The sequence below is a fragment of the Carettochelys insculpta genome, chromosome 2 (genome assembly GCF_033958435.1).
Source record: "Carettochelys insculpta isolate YL-2023 chromosome 2, ASM3395843v1, whole genome shotgun sequence".
Taxonomy (NCBI): Eukaryota; Metazoa; Chordata; order Testudines; family Carettochelyidae; genus Carettochelys; species Carettochelys insculpta.
In genome coordinates this window covers 31,061,242-31,073,610 of record NC_134138.1, presented here as the reverse complement: position 1 = coordinate 31,073,610, position 12,369 = coordinate 31,061,242, and positions in this window count along the sequence as shown.

Here is a 12,369-nt window from a genome sequence, read left to right as displayed (position 1 = left end):
CACAAAAATAACTTTGAAGTTGCTTACTTCCAAGTAGAGCATCTACACACACCCTACTTCAAAGTTCAGCTTCGAAGTAGGGAACTACTGTATTCCCAGGAATGGAGTAAGGACTTTGAAGTTGGGCTCCCTACTTTGAAGCAAGGGAAAATGTGTGTAGACTCTTTGCTGGCTACTTTGAAGTTGTGCCTAACTTTAAAGTTAACCCTCAATCTGATCAGGTGGTCAAAATTCCCCACCAGATCCATTGCTTGGTTGCCTGCCTACCTGGGCAAAATGATTCTTATGTGTGCAGCCAACTTTTTGCCCCTAGTGCCTTCCATGCAAATAGAGGACCATCAAAATGTAAGGATCTTTTGTTAGCCCTGCATTCCATCCCTTGGAATTTCAGTCCAACATGGAGCTAAAAGGACAACAGAAAGCGCAGCAAGACCCCATAATGGAATTTGTGATGTGACATTGATACACATGAGCCGTTCATAATCTCAAACAGAATTCATAAATTGTGCACAGACGGATTCTCCAAATCCTCACCCTACCATTACAAACTTCTGCTTCAAAACTACATTAGCTACTTTTCTCCCATACAAAAAGCACAAATATTTTAAAGCAATGATAGCCCTTGATCCCTTTGTTAAGACTCAACAAAACACATAACATATCGGGGAAGCAACTAGATAGTTTTACAAAGATGCCCACACCCTTCTCTTTAACTAAAAAGGCATTAATCATGGTATCTGAATGCAGAGGAGTACTGTAGGTAATAAAAAATTGCTTTTACTTGAGTACTTAAGCAGAAAAGAAAATTCTACTCATGAATATCTCCATCAGAATCTGGGGATGAATTCTGATCGCAGCTGAAATGGGAGAATGATTTAAAACAACTGAAATTAAGATTAGAAAGAGAGTCAGTGGGTGAAAATTCTGTTTTTTAGAGCAGGATGAGTATTCAGCTCCACATCTAGCAACTGATCCAGCACCTTTTGTGTCTCTTGTAGTTTTTGTATCAAGAGCAGGATCAAGTCCCTAATATACAAGGACTTGAATGATTCTGTAGACCATTCGATATTAGTATTTTTTTATTAAAGGAATCCTCAAAAATTGTAGCCTGTTTTACTTCCACATCATATCAAAGAAATTTCAGGCTCATGGTACTGATGTTTGGGAAGTGTTTATTTTATTTCTACAATATCCATGACTGAGTATGTCTAGATCTGAAAATATACATTTTTGGGGATGGAAAATATTTGTAATTTATGATGTTAGGATTAAAAAGAACAAAATTCAGTTGTAAAGAGCCTTCAATTATACTTCTGCTGAGCAGAATCCTTGCAAGGATATATATGCAAACTAGAAGAGGAATTTCATCTTTAACTCATTAGTTTTCCATGAAGAAACCACATGTCTGGACATTAAAGCACAGCTCTATCATTCAGTACAAGCTGTGCTTTCATTTTTTTTTGAATGAGAACAGACAGTAAACTTTATTCTATGTGTGCTCTGATTTTAATAACATACCATAATTAAAAAAAGCTTAAAAATTAAAATGAATTGAAGTCAATAGGAAAAATCAGAGGCCGCAAGCAGTTTCTAATATATACTGCATTTTGGGTTTTAAACTTTTCTCGCAGGCAGTTTTTCTCAACTCTGCCCTGAATATTATCACAGAGTCTTTCTTCGTGACAGCTAAAATTGAAAAAAGAAACCATTTAAAAAGGAGTAGGAAGGGAGCTGGAAATCTCTGAATTATAAAGTCTTTTGACATGTATTATTATTTTGTATATAAAAACTTTTCTATATAAAAGCTATCACTTGTATAGCCAACTCAGTGTCAAGCCTGGGACCAAACAGTAAAGTCCTAAATCACTATTTGCACTAAGCTAAAAATAAATGTAAAATGTTCTAAAGTTTGACTGTCTGACCTCTTTTAAGATGATGAATGGATTTAGTGATTTCAGAGCAGATTGACATTTCAGAATATCACATTCAATATACAGACTGCTTTTTATCCAATATATTTTAAAGTGAATCATTGTCCTTTTCTGTAGCAGACTTTTATTTTAAGCCACAAGAAACTTTATTCTCTTTTAGGGGTTCTTTGTCATAGTCCTATCCATAGATGTACTGTAACTATTGTCATTGCTGAATTCAATGAATTGGCACACTTCCATGTCTCTCCGATTTCAGCTGCTTAACAGTAACCATCTAGTGGGGAATGTCTTGAAATTCTGCACTATTCGTATTTTAGTGTTGCATCATTCTGATGGCAAAATATGGGATTTGGGCAGTTCTGTTGAACCTGCATCCTCTAGGCAAAGTTCTAAAATAATATTATAAAATTATCCCACCTGGTGAATCAGCTACAGGAACAGATGTGAAATCCTCAGTTTGTTGTTGGTTTAGGGCTTTTTTGGTGACATTTTTCTACATCTCCTGTTAATAGAATCATAGAATTCTAGGGCTTGAAGGAACCTCAGGAGGTCATCTAGCCCAGCCCCCTGCCCAAAGCAGGATCAACCCCAACTAAATCATCCCAGCCAGGGCTATATCAAACCAAGACTTAAAAAATCTCCAGGGATGGAGATTCCACCCAATGAATGAATGAACCCTAATCACTCTGGGGAGAGTACTGATTTCACTTAGAGCATTTAGAAATCCCAATGCTCTGGCCACAATGTGTTTGCTGTAACAGTTGGGAAGGAGTTGATAATGGGTTACTCAGTGCTTTTGGTGTGCTGTGAAGGAAATCCTTCAGGAAGTGGAGAGAAGCCATACTTCTTGTGCACAAAAGATGCAATCTTTGTTTGTCTATGACATATTTTATGTTGAGGACAGAGAGAAAGTATCTGGGTCAGGGCAGTAGCTGGCTGTAGCCAGAGAGCAGTACAAAGTTTTGTTACCTCATTGCTATATATAGCTCCCAGGATCATCAGAAACATTGCTTTTTTTGTGCCGGTACTTAGTGATACTGAGTACTGGCATCTTGGCAGCCCCACCCGTGAGATTGGCTGCGGGGCTGGTCAGAGCACAGGGAGCTGGCTGAGTACCAGCTCCTTTTTTTTTTCACAAAAAGAACACTGATCAGAACCATGCTGGAATTGGGAGCCCTGGGACACTGTCTCCTTCATGCCGTGCCCCTCCTAATACTTTTCCCGTGTATCCCTACCCTGTCAGTACCACCGTCCTCTCCTCCATCTTTCCCCTGGGGTCTGCCCCCTGGCCAGATGAGAAGCTGGAACCTCACTGTAGTAACAGCTGCAAAGAGACACTGGGCTGCAGTGGGGAGGTGGGATGGCAGGTCAAGCTGTGATGGCCCTTACACTTGTTGAAAGTGGATGACTGCCTTATGAATTTTTTGCCACTGACTCAGCTCCCTCATTCCCTTGAGGCCCCGCCTTCTGAGTCAGGCTGGTAACTGAGGCCCAGCTAGGGAGCCATGGAAGCAGCAGGGAGCTGTGATGTGGAACCTCTATTTTTCTTGGGTGGGGGCCTGAGGGCAGCCCCTGGCCCATGCTCCCATTTCATGGACCTCCAGGATAGCGTAGGTGGAAGCCCCATGGCTCACCACAGCAGCCTGCATGGCTCTCATTATAACTGAGCTGTGTCCCAGCTCCCTCCGGCTGGAGTGAGATCAGGGACATGGACCAGGGGCTGGTCTCAGCCCCACCACCCAAGGCAGGTGAAGGGTCTTGGGGTCCCCACAACAGTGTGAGAGCTCCCCCACTGTAAAACACAGCCCCTACTTGTACTTTCCTGAACCTGCAGGGGAAGCACGGTTCAGGGGAGCACAGGTTTGAAGTTGGGGGGGAACGTAGCCACCCCAAAATTACATGCATGTTAAAAAGTGGGCACACATGGCCCTCTCCCACTTTTAAAAATGAAAACACAATGCCCCACCCCTGAGTTCTGGAGCCGATTGTTCCTATTCATAGTAAAGGGCTTGTCTTGACACAAATGTGCTTGTCCAGCAGGGTTTGGCTCCTGCTGACAGCACTAGCAGGAGCTCTCACACAGCCAGAATTCCTACTGCTTCATTTCTTCACTTGTTAAATGTGGATAATAACTCTCAACCTTCAAATACTGTATTGATAAAAGTCATATAAATACATAGACATGGGGTATCTTCTTGGCACTTTTTTGTGATGACCTGTCTAACTCCATTCTTGACTTAACTATTTTTGTGTAAAATAACCATTTCAAATCAAATCCTAATAGAACCTCTGTGTTAGCCATGCAGCGTTACACCGTATTTGCTTATCATCTATAGTAGGGGTGAGCGACTCTTCTGCAGCAGAGTGCCGAAATTTGACCTTTTGACCTCTATGTCCAATTTGAGTGCCAGTGATACTTTTTAAAGTCACTAGCAGTCCTACTTACAACAGGGTCATAAATAAGTAAACTAAGAAGCAGAGCTTTATCATTTAGGTGGTGGTTGGTAGCATTAGCTGGTCTTTGTTAACCCACAGGTGGCATGGGTTTGAGCACGCTCCAGGCTGCATGGGGGAGGAAGGACCGGGCTGAGCTTCTGCCTCGAGGGCTGATGAAAATCAGTTTGCATGCTACTCTTGGCATGCATGTCGGGGTTGCTGATTCCTGGTCTATAGACATGAAGACATGAAGATACACAGGTACATGTCCTGCTTATGGAAAGCCTGTTTTGTCTAGCATATTGGATATAATATTCAAGGTGAGGCTTGCAGGAGGGTGAGGGAAGTTAAAGCTACCTATGGACTGGCTGGCAATTCTAAAAACTATCTTATTTTAATTGCATGAGTCAGTGCACTTTGTTCATGTCTATATCATCCTCCTTACCACACTCTCTGCTCCTTTTCTGTATGTACGTACACAGGATGTCAAGGTATTTCCTACTTCTCTTTCCTCTAAAGCTGTGTGTATTCTGCAGAATTCTGTCAAAAGAACTCACTGTCGACAGATATTTTCCAGCAGAACTTCTGTCTGCAGAACAAGTCCACACCTAATATGGACTCTCCCGTCAATGCCCTCCGTCAACAAAACAGCCAACCGGAAGCTCTGCAAACAGGGCAGTATGGTGAACTGGAAGCCCTCTCTGTCCACAGAGGGCCTCCCAGAGCATGCACACTATTTTTTATTGACAGAATCTGTTCACAGAAGCGCTATGCCTCGTATGGTCAAGACAGAACTCTGTAGGGAAAACTGCTCTATTCTGTCAACAGATTCTTGATAGCACACATTTGTAGTGTGGGCACTCCCTAATTTTGTCAACAGAAGGCTTCTTCTGTTGACAGAACTCTGTAGTATAGACCCATCTTAAGTGTTTTTGGCATTTGATGAATTTCCTTGGCATTGGTATTTCATCAATACATTAGGAGCTGTATCGACTGCCTCTCCATTGCCAGTGAGGAAAGCGAGCTCTGCTCTTTCTCCCACAACAAGAGTGAATGATAGGTGCAAGTTCCAGAAACTTTTTCATGCTAGACTTTTCTGTAAGGCTGTGGGCAGTGTTTCCTCTAATTTTTTTCCATCCATGGATGGAATAAATTTTATTTTATGAACCAATGCATGTGCGGACATGCACCACCAACAGAAACACAGGCTGCCTGCGGTGGGAGGTCTTCTCTTCAGCTGGGAAGCCCCTGCATCTCTCCTGAATGGCTGCCCAATATATCATCTTAGAAAGAACACTGGTTTGGGGGTTCCATTGCCTGGGGGGACATGTGCGGGACAGTAGACAGACAACAGTAATCTTAACCTGTCTCTCAGATTTATTAAAAACAGACAGAAAAACAAATTACAACAAAAGAAACAGTTGTCTTGATGTGTCTAGATTAGCCCGTCTCATAAAACAGATATGGCATTTTCAGATTTATTGCAGAGAAAAAAAAGCAAAGAGTTCATATACGTTGAATTTGCTCTCACTGACCAGAATCTCACCGTTACTTTCACTCTAGATACCTAATCCTCAGTGGTGTGACAGAAGAATTTGTTTTGCAAGTCTCCTCAGAGTCAGCCTACTTGTCTGGATATTCCTCACTTGGCCATCCATGCATCTTCCAAGTGTTACAGACCAGTAGCGTGGCAGTTCTCAAACCTCATTGCACCATGACTCCCTTCTGACAATAAAAATTACTATATAACCCTAGCAGGAGGGATTCAAGCTTGATCCCGCTTGAGCCCTACTGCCCTGGGTTTGGGGTGCGGGTGGGATAAAGAAAAAGCCCAAGCTTCACTGCCCACAGTTTGAGAACCACTATATTAGCATATCAGAGTGAGATTTCACTTTTACACAAATAAGTCTGTCATCAGCAGTCCCATTTGAGAGTTAGATCACATGACTATTGCTTCCTAATTACCTTTTTGGAGTTTTGGTCACTCTTCCTGTCTCCAGGGTGGTATGTCAAATGTCCTGATCATTTCCATTTCTTTACCTGCAATGATGGGCTGTCAATTTGTACAGTTGTCCCTGTGTATAAGAATCAGCACATGCCTTCCAGTTCAATAGACCCAGTCTACATGTCTACCAAGCACAGTGAGAACTTGCCTGTGCCCCTTTTTACATTTTTTACATTCATTTTTCTTATCATGAACCAGGAGGGGTCCAACTTACTGACACCTCTGAGCCACAAGTAATAATCTCCCTAAACTTGAGAGCTGGCCATGCCTGATGGGAACTGAATCTCTAGCCCATGCTGTTGAAGCCTCAAGTTCCTGCAGGCACCTCCTATGGACCTGAAGCTCCGAGACACACCTCCTTGAAAAACAGAAGCCCTTAGCCCCTCCATCCTCTTGCTGGGCAGAAGCCCTGACCTCCCCCAGCTCCAGTATGGTAGGTGAAGAGAAGGGGCTCAGTGAGATGTACTGTAACTGTAAAAGAGCGACATATGACTCACAGGCTGCAGTTGGGCCACCCATACATAAAAAATACATTATTGCCAGACCTTAGATCTTCTATCATATCCCCTAATACCACATTGGTCATTTATGGCACAATTTTAGGAAAAAAACCTAAATACGATTTCTACTGATTTTTTTAAACTAGTGGTGCTATTTTTGTGCCCATTCACCTGCCAATTGAAGTTAATTTACTCCCACAACTAAACCCTCATCTCCTTGTCCCTCACCTGATTTCCCCTTGAGGCAGAAATGGAGCTCAGCCATTCCCTAACTCTCCCCTCCCCCACTCCCCAGCTGTAATTCTAAGGATGTAAGATCATGCACTCAAAAAAATCAGGAAATTCCAGTAACATTAACTCAGTCACCATGCATATCCTGTGCATTTTACAGCACATATTAATAACAAAGAGCAATACAGTACGGCCATTAACATGGATGTTCCCCCACCTGCAGTGGTAAAATTTAGTGGTATATTTGAGGTATTTACCATCCTAAGTTTAAGAAATACTACAAACAGAATGGTAAAGGTAATTAGTTTGTTGCTGAATACATCAGTGTTATAGTGATGTCAACTCCAAATTAAAATTTATACTGAAGAAAAAGTGAAAATATAACTTATGTGCATTGTGGGAGATTGTATTTAGTGTATGCTTTTGTTAGGTTGTATCTTTTAAAATCGCTCACGTTAACAGGAGAAAAGGAAAATCTCAGGGTGATCAGGATATTGCAAGTTTACAAACTCTTCTGACTCCATTAGATGTCTACTAGAGATACTAAATGAGGCCCCAACCAGCTCTGCCTTCAGATGCAGTGTTTAAGTCAACACCAATAGATTTAAGGACATTTTCTACTGTGCTTGCTCATGCTTTGGTAAATTAACTCCCTGCATCCTCTTCTTGTTTTCCAGACAATGAGCTACTATCACTATGCCTTTGCCAAGACTGCAGTCTCCTTTATTTTCACTCTAGCCCCCTCTGGCACAGAATGCATTATTCCACTCTTAAAGAGTGTTTAAAAAATAAAATATCAGAAGAAATGGGGGTTATAATGGTAACTCAGCTGCCACTTTAACTTGAGTGGGTTCTGCCAGCTGCCTTCTTATTTTCACCAGGACTTTAGCTCATGTAGTTACCATGTATTAGGTATCAAGAGCTAAGCACACAGCTTTTTTCCTAGCAAAGACGTAGCCTGTATCATATTTGGACTGAAGACCTAATTTTTACATGGTTGCAGGCAATTTATTGTGTTCAGCACTATGTAAATTTGCACCTCTTACCTTTTACTTCAATTTTTAGGTGAGAAGACTTTCCCGATCCCAAAGTCATTGCTGTCCAATTTAATCTAATTTTGCTTTTAAAGCTTCTAAAATCATGAAGTTACTATTATATTGATTCAAAACCATAAGTCATCATTCATTTCATCAAAATAGTTACATTAGTTTGCAAACTTTTTGACAAACCCTTTTTTGTCTTGAAAAGTGTCAATTATTGCTTCTATCATATGTATTATGTGTGACAAAAAAGGCAAATCCAACTTTCCATAACAGCTGTTCAAACTCTGTGCCCGTAAAGCAACATCAAATATTATAATATGAGGTGGGGGAACAGTTCAAAGGAGAGGGGAAAATGGAAGTAACAAATAGGAGCCTTCTAAAGGCAATTGATAATTTGAAGACTTCTGGTAACTGCTCATGGCAGAGGTTGGAAGGTAGATATGGGATCATACAGTTCATTTCTGCAAGGTACTGATGACTTTGGGCCATAAGTACAAAGATATTGAGGTGCCTACAAGCACCCATGGGGCTTTGCAAGGATTTGCAAGTACTTGTCTTTCTTTAACTTTCACAGCAGGAATTCAAACTAGGTTCTTCTACTTCCATCCTCAATGCCCTCACCTCTGAATTATTGGCTATTACAATGCAGCTTTGTCTTTCAGTTCCATCCTGAACCTGAGTAACCATCCCAATGAAAGTTTTGTCAAGATTACTATGATTCTGTGAGAAGTTTATGTTTCAACAAACAGGCATTTTCTATTGAAGAAAAAAAATCCCAATCAGTTTTGCTAAATTGATTTGCAGATCTGTCTCTTTGGTGACAATCCAGCAAAGCACTTAAAGGTGCTTAGGTTTGAGTAGTTCTATTGATTTCAGTGGGCTTAGGATCAAGTCCTTAAACCACAGAACACTGCTGTGTAGTATTTAATGGATGTTGTATTCACCCTAGCACTGGCTGCATTTCGGTAGAAGATGGAATCATCGCCATAGCCAGTTCATTAATCACTTTGGGATTCTTCAGTATCTAAAAAAAAGCCAAAATATTTAGGGTAAGATTTGCAAACCTAAGTGCCTAAAGGAAAGCAATTAAATTAACATGAAGGCATCTAACTACATTAAAGAGTATGAGGCAATGAAATACTTCAGTAATGGAGACCCTGTGTGTTCCTGATGCAGTTGGATGTATTGCTAACCAAGAAACCTAATTTGCATGGTGACAAACCTTGCAGCTCCCACAGACTTCGTCTGTGTTGCATTTGAAAACTGGATATGCAACTGACGCATTACAGGTTTGAATCTGTTTTAGTTACAGCATCAGTTCTCTCCCTGGTTCATTTTACTTTATTTGTCATGACACCACATAAAAGTCATATGCCAATTTGCAGATGAAACAAACAGGTCAAGTAAAATGAGGATATTTTAGAACAAAGGGAAATTATGTCAGATAAAATAACAACTTACGATATAAATAGATGGTTCTTCAGATTTCTTACCTAAAGCATTTCTCTTCCAGAGTCTGTTCCCACAACACACGAACACACACAGAGTCAAGATAAAAGAGTTCTGTTCTGGGTCATTGTTAAATGTAATTTATTTCAGATGATATCAGTTTCAATAAAGCATATTTGAAAGGTAGAAGATAGATGACTGCATAAATTTGCAGTATAGATTGACTGCTAGATTAGATAGAACGGGAGGTACCTTGTATGAAAAGAGTGGCTAGAGATCAGTACACCTACCATGTGAATGAAGATAAAGGTGTATATTACATACATGTCACAGGTGCAGGGCTAGCTGCACCTTCTGGTTTCTTACTGAGGACAGCCCCTTCAAGTTTTAGGCCTTAAGCCATGTCTCAGAGACTGAATTCTGTGATTCTGCATTCTTAGTCTTGGTGCCTAGGCTATAGCACCTCTGAGACAACTGTGATTGCTCAGGCCTGACTGAGCTTGGCTATATGTCATTGTTCTCTTTGGGAGCTCTGAGCAGTGGTGAACACAGTGACTGCAGCCACTCTTCTCAAAAACAAAGTGTTGTTTCACCTTAACAGCAAGAACTTGCAGAGCATATGAGAAAAGGGTTGAACAATCTATACTCATAATGACATTAACTGAAAACTCAGGCAGATTTATCTTGCCCAGCCTCTGAAGCCTGACACAAAATCTCCTTCACAACATTTTCTGCCACAGTCTTCCCTTGTGCATGTAATCTCCTTGAGAGATCACCCGTGTCTTTCACACAACTGAGGCTTCATGTCTTCCCACTTCATTGAAACTGAGCTTTCCTGGGAAAAATATGTCCAGTAAGCTAAACTGGTGGCCTTTGGAATCCCCTAAAGTGTCATTGTGTGTCTCTTTATTGTTCCCCAGGTGTTTACCAGGAGATATGTCTATCTGGGTTCAGAGCTGTCCCAAGGTGGGGTGAGGCCCGGGGCAGCCCTCTATGCCCCAGGTGCATGGCTTCAAGCAATGCCCCCCAACACTGAATGCCCCTCCCCTTCACTGCTCCACCCCCAACCTGACCCTTGATCCCCTCCTCAACCAGCCTGGCTGGGCTTATTGGTGCAGGGCATGGTGGCGGATGGCAGCTGCAACAGGAAGCCACCTCCCTTTGCTTTGCCTGAACCCCTGCACTCACGACCTGGCATAAGAGGTCCCTTGCTCTGCCACCTCCTCCCAGCCTGCTGAACTCTGCTTTTCCACAGAGAGTTGAGAATGGAGGCCACTTCCCGTTGCCGTGGAGAAGCTGGGCTCAGCAGGCCAGCAGGCTGCAGTGGAACAGTGCAGGCTGCCGCTCACATTGCAGGGTGAGTGCATGGGGACAGGGTGAGGCAAGGGGAGGTGTTCCCCTGCTGCTGTCACCACCTGCCCCCTCCACCACCTATGCCCTGCCCCAGATAAACTTCTCCTCTCCCGACCATAGGATGGCTGGGTTGGCCTCTGCAGAGCCCCAAAGGCACAGGGCCTGGGGTGGCCACCCCAGTCCGTCCTGTGGATACAACTCAACCCCCTGGCTGGGAGTATTTTCTCACACACATGGGAGTGAATAAACACACACTGTACAAAAAATCATAACCCAGTTAAGATACAACATTCACCATCCTCCTCGTCTGGTGTCTCTTACCACCTTTCAGACTCTTGATTTAAACGCATTTCACACTGATTGTTTGGCTACTGGCTCAGTTGAGACTTTAACCAATAACTTATGGGCTTGCTCAGAAAACTAAGAAAATTAAATCAGAATTAAATTCATTTGCCTTCTTCCATGCACCATTCATAATGATTACTCTCATTGAAGTGCTTTTCGAGCCAGAGGATTCATGTGGAGGCAGCTACTCTGGGGACCTTTCCTGCTATGGGGTCTCCAAAAGATCAGCAGCAGCAGCACTCCTCTCAATAGCCATCAGCTACAGCTGGTAAGAATGTTTTCCTCAGTTTCAAAATCATGTAAAGAGGTGATGCCAACAAAATTGTGGCACGCTTTACTATCAGACACACAATGACACTGCAGGGGATTCCAAAGGTAAGTAAGACCCACAGGACTGTCAATGGGACTTGGGCTTTGATTCACCTTTGAAAATCGCACCCTCTGAACCAAAGAACATTACAGTGATCTCCCTAAAATTTATGACTTAGATCCAATATTGTCCTGGTTCCTGTTTCTTCCAGTTTCAAAGTCTTTCCCACATCTATATTCTCTCACCTACTCTACATGGCGAAAAAATAGTTTAAAGAAGAATAGCTGATTTTGCAGTTGTTTTAATTCAGGGATGGTCAACCAGCGGCCAGCAGGCCAAAGATGGTCCACCAGGGTTAACTGCCAGACACTTTATTTACCTGCATGTCCACAGGTATGGCCACTTTCAACTCCCGTTGGACGCAGTTCACTGTTCTTGGCCAATGGAAGCTGTGGGAAGTGTTAGACTGTCCTGTGCCATATCCTGCAGTTCCCAGTGGCCAGGAAACATGAAGAGCAGCCAATGGGAGTTGAAACCGGCTGTACCTGCAGACACACAGGCAAATAAAGTGTCCAATGGTTTGCCAGGGGCTAATTGTGGTGAACCACATCCAGCCCACAATCCGCTTATTGGCCACCCCTGCTCTCATTTCAGAAGGCCCCCAGGTGCAACTGTCTGCCCTTCACTGGCTGCACTTTAGTGGAAATGTTCTAGAAATAAAGGATCTGCTGCTCCTTCCAGCATACACCAATATCAATCCTGCATT